The sequence below is a fragment of the Prionailurus bengalensis genome, chromosome A3 (genome assembly GCF_016509475.1).
Source record: "Prionailurus bengalensis isolate Pbe53 chromosome A3, Fcat_Pben_1.1_paternal_pri, whole genome shotgun sequence".
Classification (NCBI taxonomy): Eukaryota; Metazoa; Chordata; class Mammalia; order Carnivora; family Felidae; genus Prionailurus; species Prionailurus bengalensis.
In genome coordinates, this window is record NC_057354.1 from 117,289,319 (window position 1) to 117,301,880 (window position 12,562).

General features: G+C 39.4%; 1 protein-coding gene across 1 annotated transcript in view; it reads right to left on the reverse strand.

Moving 5' to 3' along the window:
* CLIP4 (CAP-Gly domain containing linker protein family member 4) overlaps positions 1–12,562 on the reverse strand; it is an 82,106-nt gene that overhangs the window by 68,992 nt on the left and 552 nt on the right. The window lies entirely within an intron of this gene.

A 12,562-nucleotide genomic window follows, 5' to 3' on the forward strand; every position in this document is an offset into this window, starting at 1 on the left:
AATGAAACATAAACCACAGTCACAGGAAGTTATCAGCACTGGTGATCAGTATGGAGAAGGGGCATTACTGACTGACCACTGTGTGGCCCTTTACCTATGGGATTTTACTTGCCTTCACTTCACAAATGAAGAAAGAGACTCCATCAGGTTATGGAACCTGCTTGATGTACCCCGGGGCAGGAAAAGATTCAAATTAAGTCTGTCTGATCTGAAGTCTTGTGTTGATCCACTATTTTGTATTACCTATGCAGGGTGTCCTTTGGGGCATTCAAGACACAGAAATGTTGTGTCAAATAGCAGGGACCATTGAGAAATTCAAGCAGACAACCAGAAGTCAGCACCAAAAAGGTCTCTCAGCAGCTAATAGGACCCAAACCATGGTAAAAGGGTTGAGGACATAGGCAAAAGAAGACTGAGCCACTGCTCTTATGTGGACTGAGGTATTGGGCAGTATATCATATCATTCACTGAGAAGAAGACAAGGCTCAGTTTTCAGAATCTGGATGTAGGGGCCATCAGGACGTAGGGGTGCCAAATTGAAGCCCAACTAGCAGAAGTCGTGAAATGCAAAATATCAGAGCACTGGGTAGAGCCCCTAAAATCTATACCTGCAGATGATAGGATCATCATCAGAGAAAAGCTAACAGAATCAACTATTAGAAGTAATAAGTGAGTTCAATAAGGTTGTCAAGTACAAGATCAATTGCTAAAAATAGTTTCCTCTATATCAGCAGTAAGCAACCAGGAAATATAATAGGCAATAAGATTTACAATAGCAATAAAACTCTTAAGCATAATATCCAGGAATTAACCTAACAACTTGTAAGAACTTTATGGAGAAAGTTTTAAAATTCTATTTAAGGACATAAAAGAAGATTGAGGGGTGCCTGGGTGGCTCAGTCAGTTGAGCGTCCAACTTCAGCTCAGGTCATGATCTTACACTCTGTGAGTTAGAGCCCCGCGTCAGGCTCTGTGCTGACCACTCAAGAGCCTGGAGCCCGCTTCAGATTCTGTGTCTCCCCCTCTCTCTGCCCCTCCCCTGCTCGTGCTCTCTGTCTCTGTCTCAAAAATAAATAAAAACATTAAAAAAATGTTTTAAAGAAGATTGAATAATGAAGACATGCCATGGATAGGATGCCTTGACATTGTAAAAATCCATCTAATTTTTAAATGCAATGTTACACCAACTCAAAGTTTAAGGAACTTCAATAAACATATGAGGAAAAATAAAAATTTTCATAGTTAAGTCAGTTTGGAAAAGCAACAGCAAAGAGAGGAAGCTTGCCCTGCCAGATATTATTATTACCACATAGTGATAAAAAAAACAGTGTGGTCCTAGAACAGAAATAGAACAGTTAAACAGAATAGGGAGCTCAGAAGCAGACCGTGAGACCTCAAAATATATAAAGGTGGTATCACAAATCAATGAGAAAAATATATGTCATTTAGATGATATTGTTGGGGACACTGGCTTAGTTTATGAAGAAATAAAGCTGGATGCTCCATGTCTACCATATACAAAGATGAACCCCATGGGGCACCTGGGTGGTTCAGTCGATTAAGCATACGACTTTGGCTCAGATCATGATCTCATGGTTTGTGAGTTCGAGCCCCGCATCAGGCTCTGTGCTGCCAGCTCAGATCCTGGAGCCTGCTTTGCATTCTGTGTCTCCCTCTCTCTCTGCCCCTCCCCAACTTGTGCTGTCTCTCACATAATAAATACACTTAAGGGGCGCCTGGGTGGCGCAGTCTGTTAAGCGTCCGACTTCAGCCAGGTCACGATCTCGCGGTCCGTGAGTTCGAGCCCCGCGTCAGGCTCTGGGCTGATGGCTCAGAGCCTGGAGCCTGTTTCCGATTCTGTGTCTCCCTCTCTCTCTGCCCCTCCCCCGTTCATGCTCTGTCTCTCTCTCTGTCTCAAAAATAAATAAATGTTAAAAAAAAAATTTTTTTTAAATAAATACACTTAAAAATAAAAAAAAAAAAGACAAAAAACAAAAACAAAGGAGAACTCTAGATGAATTAAAGACCTATATTCGAAAGGTAGAAGGAAGATGTAGGAGAATGTCTTTATGAACATGGGGGTAGGGACTTACTTCATAAAACAAGACTGCAAAAGTACAAACCTTAAAACAAAAGGCTGGGAGATTTGCCATACATCACAATGAAGGCTTTTCTCCAATGAAAACTACTATAGAAAAAGTTAACAGCAGCTGACAAACTGGGAGAAGATATATGATGTGTTCAAAAGTATTTAGGGATTAATATTTAAAATATGTAAGGAACGCTTGCAAGTCAACAAAAAGAAGTCAGAAAATCCAATATAAAAATGAGAAAAGGATAGAAATAGGCCAAAGGAAAAGCCAGAATGGCATGCAAGCGTAGAAGAGATGCTCAAACCCTCTAGAGAGGAGAGAATAGAAACACAACAAAAAGTATGGTGCTACCTATAGCCACTGGGATGCTGGTATATTTAAAAACCAGCTCTGGGGGGTTAGGGCAGGGGCAGTCCTAATTTTAGCGTTTGCTAGTTTCCATGTGCAAATATTCTCACCCCTGCCAATTTCAAACTACCAGCAGGAGGTCATTGAACAAGGATTTTGGAAGAAGTGTGTTCAGTCTGCTCTCATGAGCCGGTACCAACACACCAGTGCCTCACCCATCAGCTTAGCAAAAATTAGAAAAATCCCAAATATTGGCAAAGATATGGGGAAATGGGAATCCTCATGCACTGCTGGTGGGAATTTAAACTGGTAAATACATTCCATTGAGCAAGCTGGCAGTGTCTAGTGAAAAAAAGTATCAGCGTGCTTTATGACTCAGCAATCACCCTCCTAGATATGCCTCAGAGAAACTGTTTGTAACCTTCACATGGCTTCCAGGAAGCCATTCTCTCATTTACTAGATGATCTCATCCCATCCAAGGCTTTAAATGCTATCTCTATTTTCAGGATTCCAAAATTTCTATCTCTAGCGCTGAACTTCAGACATATATCCACTGCCTGCTCAACATCTAATCTATAGTGTATAATAAGCATCTCAAATGTAATATGTTCAGAATAGAACCCTACCCCACACCCTTCCCATGTCGGTAAATGACAGCTTGATTCTTCTGTTTGTTCACTGGAGTCATCTTTTCCTTCATAGTTCTGGATTTTCCAAACCAAAGCCCCATTCCCCATTTTTAAGAAAAGTTCATAACATCATTTATTGATGGAGAAATTCATCAATACCACTGAAATCCTTTCAAATCGATAGTTACCAGAGATCCCAGGAACTTCCTACTGCTGTCACCTGGGCTTGCTTTCTTCTGAAGAATCTCCTTTTCTCTCTCAAAGCTTCAAGTGGGGACCTGCCTGCTGAAGCAGACTACAAACTGAAGACCTCACAAGCCTTATTATCTGAATCCTTGGTTCTCATTCCTGGTTGCACACTTGAATCTCCTGAATACCTTTCACAAAATAAACCAGAGACTTCCTCAAATATTCTAACTCAACTGGCCTAATTTAGATTCGTGCTCTTCTATAAGTTTATTCTCTCTTTTGTTAGTCTAATTCCCAAAAAGACACAAACAAATGAAGTTTTCAAACCCAACTCATTCCTATGTAGGAACTGCTTCCCATGTCCTCCAGTTGGGCCACTCCCCAACACCACATGATACAACAACTTTTAAAGTCTTCTTTATGGTAGGGTGCCTGGGTGGCTCAGTGGTTAAGTGTCTGAACCTTGGTTTCAGCTCAGGTCATGACCTCATAGTTCATGAGTTTGAGCCCCATGTTGGGCTCTCCATTGACAGCATGGAGCCTGCTTGGGATTCTGTCTGTCTCCCTCTCTCTCTTCCCCTCCCCTGCTCTCTCTCTCTCTCTCTCAAAAATAAATAAATAAACTATTTTTAAAAAGTGTTCTTTACAGGCCAACATAAGAAAGAAGGAACACAGGGAATGTTTCATGGCATCAGGATTAAAACTGCCTCTCTAAGGAACAAGTCTTTCACACTGGCTGCTCAAAGCTATGGCCACCAAGGCAGTTGCAGAAACATCTCTGGCACATAATAGCAGCATCGAGATGGTTTCCACTAGGATGTTAGTTCCAACGCCCCCACCCCTCATTGAAATATACTTTAACCAAGTCTCTAGATATAAATATCATTTTATAGAAAACATGAAGCATGAAGGAATATCATAAATTACATCATGAGCATGTAATAGGCCAAGTCCAAAATGTGGAAACTTCTACAGGGAAAATAACCCAATTCCTACAATCAAAAAGTAGCTAAGGGAAACTAGTGTAGATCAAAAGAGACATAAGAGCTCTATCTACAAACCATAATGTGCAGAGCATTTAGATCTGGATCAAACAAAGAAATGTAAAAAATTCTTGAGGCTGTTGAGGGAAATTTAACATGGACTGGACATTAAATTGTATCAAGAAGTTTTTGTTAACTTTTTTAGGAATGAGAATAACATGTGATTACGTTTTTGTTAAAAAGTCCTAATCTGGGGCACAAAGTGTTTGACTTTGGCTCAGATCATGATCTCCTGGTTTGTGAGTTCGAACCCTACATTGGGCTCTCTGCTGTCAGCACAGAGTCTGCTTCAGATCCTCGGTCCCTATATCTCTCTGCTCCTCCCCCACTCACATGCTCATGTGCGCTCTCTCTCTCTCTCTCTCAAAAATATACATTTAAAAAAGTTCTTATCTGCTAGAAATTCATACTAAAGTATTTATGATAAAATGTTTAATGTCTGAGATTTGCTTTAAAGTGGTCCATAAGTGTGTGATGGGAAAGCAAATTGGTCCAAGCACGATGGAAATCAATATGGAGGTTCCTCAAAAAATTTAAAATAGGTTTACCATACAATCCAGCAATTCCACTTCTGGATTTAAACCCAAAGGAAATGAAAACAGGAGTTCAGTGACGTATCTGCACTCCCATGTTTATCATAGCATTATTCACAATCACCAAGATATGGAAACAACTCAAATAGCCATCAGTGGGTGAATGGATAAAAAAGATGTGATACATATACACAGTGGAATATTATACAGCCATGAGGAAGAAGTATATCTGACAGGATATGCCACAACATAGATGGGCTCTGAGCAACTACGCAAAGTCAAACAGAGAAAGATAAGTATAAAGATATCACTTTTATGTGGAATCAAAAAAAGTTAAACCTGTAAAAGTTAGTAAAATGGTGCTTACCAGGGGCTGGTGGATGGGGTGGATAAGAGTGATGGTGTTTAAAGACACAAACTTATAATGAATGGTAAATAAGTCTTAGAGACCTAATGCACACGTAATGAATGTATACAATGATATTGTGCTGTGATTATGTAATATGATAAATATCACTACACTGGCAGTCATATTATAATATACAAATGTATCAAAATAACATGCTATGCACCTTAAACCAATACAAGGTTACATGTCAAATTTATTCAAGTAAAAATATAAGTGTATGGTGGAAGGGATAGATGAAAAAAGAATGACAAAATATTGATCATTATTAAAGCTGAATGATGAGTATTATTATTTCTTCTTTTGCATACATTTGAAATTTTTTCCCTAATAAAAAGCTTTAAAAGAAAAAGCTCCAGAGGGAAGAAATTTTATTCTATTTTTGTCAGTGCTGCATCCTGAGTACCTAGAACCTAGTACTTGGCACATAATACAAATTCAATACATATTTGTTGATAAAATGGGCCTGGTTCTTTAAGATTTCAGTCACAGAAAAGATAACTATCATATCCAAGGAGTTGAGAAATCACAGAAGTTGTCTTTGTATCACATGCATGCACACACTCTAAAATGGGAAGCATTCATACATCACTAAAGCTCTATCAAATTGTCTTTCCAGCAGCTGCTTACAAAACCAATACAGTTTCATCTCTGTTCACTGTAAACTATCAGCTGCTTAATAGCATCTTGATTAGGGGTTGAAAGACTGTCAGACCCACTGGAGCATCCTCCCCCTCCCCCACCCTGTGGGGGGTAGAGAGCAGTTTGCACCTTGTCAACAATGGATCAAATGACTCACCTAACAAAGAGAACCATTGACAGACCAATTAGCTGGGAGAAAGTCTCCTTTGTGACAAAAACAGCATTGATAATAAGATGGGTTTTGACATTCCTCATCTAATCATATTTGCAACAGCAGGGAACAGTTAAGACAAAAATAAATGTGAATTGTGTTTTTAGATTCACATAGGGTTCAACCCAAGAAGAGTAAGTTACAGTCCATCCTTTTAAGGCCCATCAAAATATCCCATGCAATATCTTCATCATCATCAAAATAATCACAACCATAAGCCCTGAATGACACTTAGCAAGGCAACCAAATTGCATATTAACCCATCAAATCAGGAATAAACTGAATACTTCCTTCCTAAAGGAAAGTATGGAGTCTACCACAGTATAAGATTTGCTCCTTGTTTTCTAGGATAGGAGGAAGAGTGTTGAAGCTGTCATCATGTGCAAACTGAGCTGGAGCCCCCAGAACCTTCTCTCCCCAGCTCAGTAACCCTAGAAAATCACTTAACTTCTCTGGGCCTTAGTTTGTTCCTTTGTAAAGTGAGACAAAAAATACCTGCCTCCCACTGTTGTCATGAGTACAAAGCCTAACTCAAAGTGGGCTAGCTGGAGGAAAACAATCACATGTGGTCATGAGACATGAACATGAGAAAAGAACGCCAACAACGTGCCAAAGAAGCAGTGTCTAGGGATTTCCCAAGAGGGAGCACACATTGCAGGATGGGGTGATCAGGAAAGGCTTCGAGGAAAAGATATATTCTGAGTTAAGTGGGGAGGATAACGAGCTCCAGTTACATGAATGAGGGGACAGAATTTACTGAGGGCTTAGTATGTGCTGTGCATTGTTTGAAGCACTTTCATGAATTATTTTACTTCTGAAGAAGAAATATCATTTTAGTCTCACCTTCCAGTTGGAGAAATAGGCATAAGGTAGTTAGGCAACTTGCTCAGGATCCCTCAGTAAATAGCAGAACCTGGATGTGAACCCAGGCAGTCTAGTTCAAGAGATTAAACTCTTAACCACAATGCTTTGCAAGAGAAAGGCTTGGAGGCAGAAAAGCTAAACATGTGTCTGGAGGACAGCAAAGGGCCTAAGTGGTGCAGAGTCCGTAGCATGAATTGGTAGAAGATGAGCTGGAAAGGGAGGTTGAGAATAGATCAGGAATGGCCTTGAATGTCACAGTAAGAGGCTAAGAGACATTTATGAGGATGAGGAAAAGCCACCATGGAATCTGTCAGCACTGTCCAAAATAGAAACTCCTGCCTGACCCTTATGCCCCATATCTGTTACACTCTCTTAATAAAAAGCCTAAAACAAAAGCATACTAAAAATTCAAGCATTTTGAAGTGAAACTCAGCAACTAAAAACAAAGTTGCCTTGAAAGTATTAGCCTTTATCAATTCAATTTAACTAGTTCTTTTAAATAGCAAATTATTTTTATAAATGATTTCTCCACAGACAGCTTAATTTAACTTGGTGTAAGTATGCACAGTAATGACCTGCATTCAAAATGAAGTGGAGACAAGTTATACAGATGTCCCTGGGGGATGGAAATCTATTGTTTCTGCCTTTCCCATCACACCCCATTAACCACTTTGCAGCATAACAATAACACCTACATATCATCATTTTAACCATTTGGTTGTTATATAATAATGTAATCACATAATAATCTTTTGGATATATGTGCATTGAACAAAAGCATATTCCCAGTGAAGAAACAGCCATTCAGCTTCCTTGGGTGCTGTCCGTCCATCAAGGTGCTGATGGTCTTGCTACCCACCCTATTGCGCTCCTTTTCTTGGCACCATGGTTTCTGTTTCTCCAGCCTCATCCAAGCCCTAACTCAGTCTTCAAAGCAGGGAGTCTCTCAAGGTTCAGCTTGTCAAGTGAGGCACCACACACCTACCAAGGAGCTGCATTTTCACTAACTTAGGGGCACTGTTGCTAGTAACAATAGCCTAGCATCTTTGTAAGCAATGGTCAGTGACATCATGGTCCATTTTGTGTCTCTATTGCAGAGGCCAGTGGCCACGCTCAGGTCTCAGCTGCATCTAAGATTAGCTGCCCTTACGCACACCCACAGAGTCCTGAGCGTCTGCGATCCAAAGAGGCTCAAGAAAAGAGGTGTGGCCTTGGAGGGGAGCTTCTGGTCCTCATTTGTCAAGCACTTACTAAATAATTCTTGGTGTCAGTAAATACTATTAGATATCACCCTGTCCTTGGTGACTTTCTAACATAACTGAGAGGAGAAACATTAAATCTCAAAAAAATTGGAAGCAAGATAGAATCCCAGACTTTGAAGCCAGACATATAAGGTTTGCCTGGAACTGAAAGGGTTTCTAGGGTGTGAGTACTTTCAATTTTAAAACCAGAACAGTGCCAGGGATACCAGAACAAGTTGGTCACCCTACAGAAAAACTAAAGCTCAAGTTTAATTAGCTTTGGGACCTTGAACACACAAAATAACTTCTCAAAAACTCAGCCTCCTCATTTATAAAATTGGTATCATAGTAGGACCTACTTTATCACATATTTCTTGTATGAATTCAATGAGCTATTGTATGAAAAGAACTAAGCACAGTGCCTGATGCTGAATAATTGCTCAATAAGTGTTAATACTGTATATGTAATCGATAATTATAAGATAGCATATAATGAAAGGCTGCATTAGGTATTTTAGGAACTAAAAAATCAGATAAGGAAGAATTGGATCATTAAGAAAAGTTCCATAGTGGTAGGGTTGACACATAAAATATAGGCTGCCCAATTAAATTTGAATTTCAGATAACAAATAATTTTTTAGTAGAAGTATGTACCAAATTATTTTTTTTAATTATTGTTTATCTGAAGTTCAAATTTAGCTGGATGTCTGGGTATGTGCTTAAAATGGTGAGAGACAAGAGAAAAACACCAGGCAGAGGGATAAACATGAGTAGCAGTGGACCCAAGACAAGAGCAATGCATGGGATGTTCTTATGAATGTTTAGAGATGCTTCATAGAAAGAATGAACAAGACTTTGTGAAGGAAAAGAATGGATCCAAGGTTTTGACCCCAGGTCATTATGAGAGGGACTCTATAGTTAAGGAGATCTAGTATGTGGCTGTCAGGCAGGTGGCTTGAATTCAGGTGATCAGGGTGGAGGTGGGAGTGGGAGTGGAAAGAATTGGATTCAGAGAGGTTTTATGAAGGAAGGTAATGTCTGTGGAGGAGGTAGTGACTAGAGTTCTAAATATGGATGTGTCCTTTCACAATGAAAACTTCCTTGAATCCCTGCAGTGTCATTATTGGTGACCTGAATAAGCAATTACGTATAACACTAGAGAGGTCTCATGAGGTAAGTTAACTCAGACCAAGAAAAAAAAAAAAATGGGGCATTTAATGCCCTGTGTGCTCTTCTCTTTGTGGTAAGAAGAGATTAAAGCTTTGGAATTCATACAATTCCCTCATTGCTTTCCTCCCTCCTAAGAGACGCCACAGAGTTCTCCTGCCCCCCAGTAATGACAGAGTTCTTCAAAGAGACTTAGTTCAACGCAGCCAGCCAGCAAGGGGCCTGGGAAACTCAAAGAAACCTCCCTTGGCATCTGTATCACTATTTTTGACCTCTCAAGTAGGTTGCTTTTTTCCTGATGTACGTATGTGAAATTCTACTCTTGGGGCAAATGAAAAACCTGCAACCCCATTTGGTAGTTTTTCCCCAGAAGGGCAGTGCTTCTCTTTAGAAACACTTCCTGGCATGCGCCTGTAATTCTGATTCAAAGAAGCAAATGGTTCAGAATATCTGCCTTGAGGTATATGTGAAACCAAAAACCAATGGTCCTAAAAGAACCAGACCCAAAGGATCTGTTTAGAGACTCCCTCTGAGCACTTTATCAAGTTCTGATTACTCACACTGACATTCTTCAAAGTCATCTCCCACCTCTGCCCAATGTGATAAAACCTACCCCTTCACTCCCACCTCCCCATCCTATACATGCCATTCTTCTGCTTAGACTTTGCCTGCAATCTACCTCCTCCTATCCAAATCCAACTACCCTTCCAGACCCTTCCTATATCTCACCTCTTCCATGGGGAGCTAGCTCTCTAATTTCTCCCTTTCACTAAAAAAGGACACATTTTAAAGTCCAATTATATGCTGTTTTGTATATTAGTCACTCATGTGAAAACATTGGGGCACCCAGGTGGCTCAGTCAATTGAGCATCTAACTCTTGATTTCGGCTCAGGTCATGATCTCGAGGTTTGTGAGTTCGAGCCCTACATCATGCTCTGAGCTGACAGTGTGGAGCCTGCTTGGGATTCTCTCTCTCTCCCTCTCTCTGTCCCTCCCCCACTCTTGCTCTCTCAAAATAAAGAATAAACTTTACAAATAAAATTGAATTAAAATATTTAATTTAATATCTTTCTCCAGATCCTGAGTTCCTTCTTCTCTTTCAAAAGACAGAAGCAAGCAAAGAAATAAAAGGCAAAGAAGACATTTAAAATGTGGACCAATTGGGGCACCTGGGTGGCTCAGTCGACTGAGCATCTGACTTCGGCTGAGGTCATGATCTCATGGCTCTTGGGTTCAAGCCCTGCATCAGGCTCTGTGCTGACAGCTCAGAGCCTGGAACCTGCTTCAGATTCTGTGTCTCCCTCTCTCTCTGCCCCATCCCTGCTTGTGCTCTCTCTCTCTCTCTCTCTCTCTCTCTCTCTCTCTCTCTCTCTCTCTCCCCCTCTCTCTCTCAAAATAAATAAACATTTAAAGAAAAGTTTAATGTGGACCAATATACAAAAGTCAATTGTTTTCCTGTATACCAGCAATGAACAATGGGAATTTGAAATTAGAAGCAACTCTATAAACAGTATAAAAAAGAGAAAGAGAGAGAGAGATGCTTAGGTATAAATCTAACAAAATATGTACAAGATCTATATGAGGAAAACTAGAAAACTTGCATGAAAGAAATCAAAGAACGTCTAAATAAATAGAAAGCTATTCAATGTTCATGGAAAAGAAGGCTCAAGATAATTAAGTCAGTTCTTCCCAACTTGATTCATGCATCCAATTCAATTCCAATCAAAATCCCAGTGTATTATTTTGTGGATATTGAGAAACTGATTCTAAAGTCTATATGGAAAAGTAAAAGGCCCAGAATGACCAACACAATGTTGAAGAAGAACAAAGTCAAATGGCTGACCAGACTTAAAGACTTAGGATAAAACTACGGTATTGAAGGACAGTGTGGTATTGGCAAAAGAAAAGACAATTATATCAGCAGGATAGAATACAGAGCAAAATATACCCACACAAATACAACCACTCTTTCACAAAGGAGCAAAGAGAATTCAATGGAAAAAGAATAGTGTTTTCCATAAATGGTGCTGGAACAACTGGACATTCACATACAGAAAAATGAATCTAGACACAGAACTTACATGTATCACAAAAACTAACTCAAAATGGGTCACAGATATAAATGCCAAATGCAAAATTATAAAACTTAGAAAACAACATAGGAGAAAATCTAGGTAACCTTGCATTTGGTAATGACTTTTTAGATACAACACCAAATACAAGTTGGACTTCATTAGAACTTAAAACTTCTGCTCTGCAGAAGAAGTTAAAAGAATGAAAACACAGCCATAGACTCGGAGAAAATCTTTGCAAAACTACGTATCTAATGAATAACTTGTATCCCAAATATACAATTCCTAAAATTCAATAGTAAGAAAACAGCACAACTTAGGCTAATGATCTGAACAGACCTCACCAAAGAAGATGGCAAGGAAGCATATGAAAAGATGCTCAATATCATATGCTATCAGGGAAATGAAAATTAAAACAACAATGAGATACCACTACAATTCTACCAGAATGGCTAAAATCCTAAACACTGACAATATGAAATTCTGGCAAGAATGTGGAGCAAAAGGAACTCTCATTCATTACTGGTGGGAATGAAAATTGGTACAGCCACTTTGAAAGGCAGTTGGGCAGTTTCTTACAAAGCTAAGTACTGTATAGTCTTACCTTATGATGCAGCAATCTCACCCCTAGATATTTACCCAGTTGGAAAATTTGTGTCCAAAACCTTGCACATAAATGTTTACAGCAAAGTTATTCATAATTACCAAAAACTGGAAAGAACCAACACGTCCTTCAGTAAGGGAATGGACAAATTGTGGTACATCTATACGATGGAATATTGAAAGTGGTAAAAAGAAATGAGTTATCAAGTCATGAAAAGACTTCAAGGACCCTTAAATATATATTGTCCAGTCTGAAAGAAGCCAGTCTGAAAAGGCTACAGTAAAAAGATCTGAAAGAAGCCAGTCTGAAAAGGCTACAGTAAAAAGATCAGTGGTTGCCAGGGGCTGGGGAGGGAAGAAGGGAAGGATTAATAGGTAGAGCACAAAGGATTTTTAAGGGCGGTGAAACCATTCTGTACCATGCTGTAATGGGGGATATATGACTTTACGCATCTGTCAAAACCCATAGAATATACAACACAAAGAGTAAACCATCATGTAAATTACGGACTTCAATTA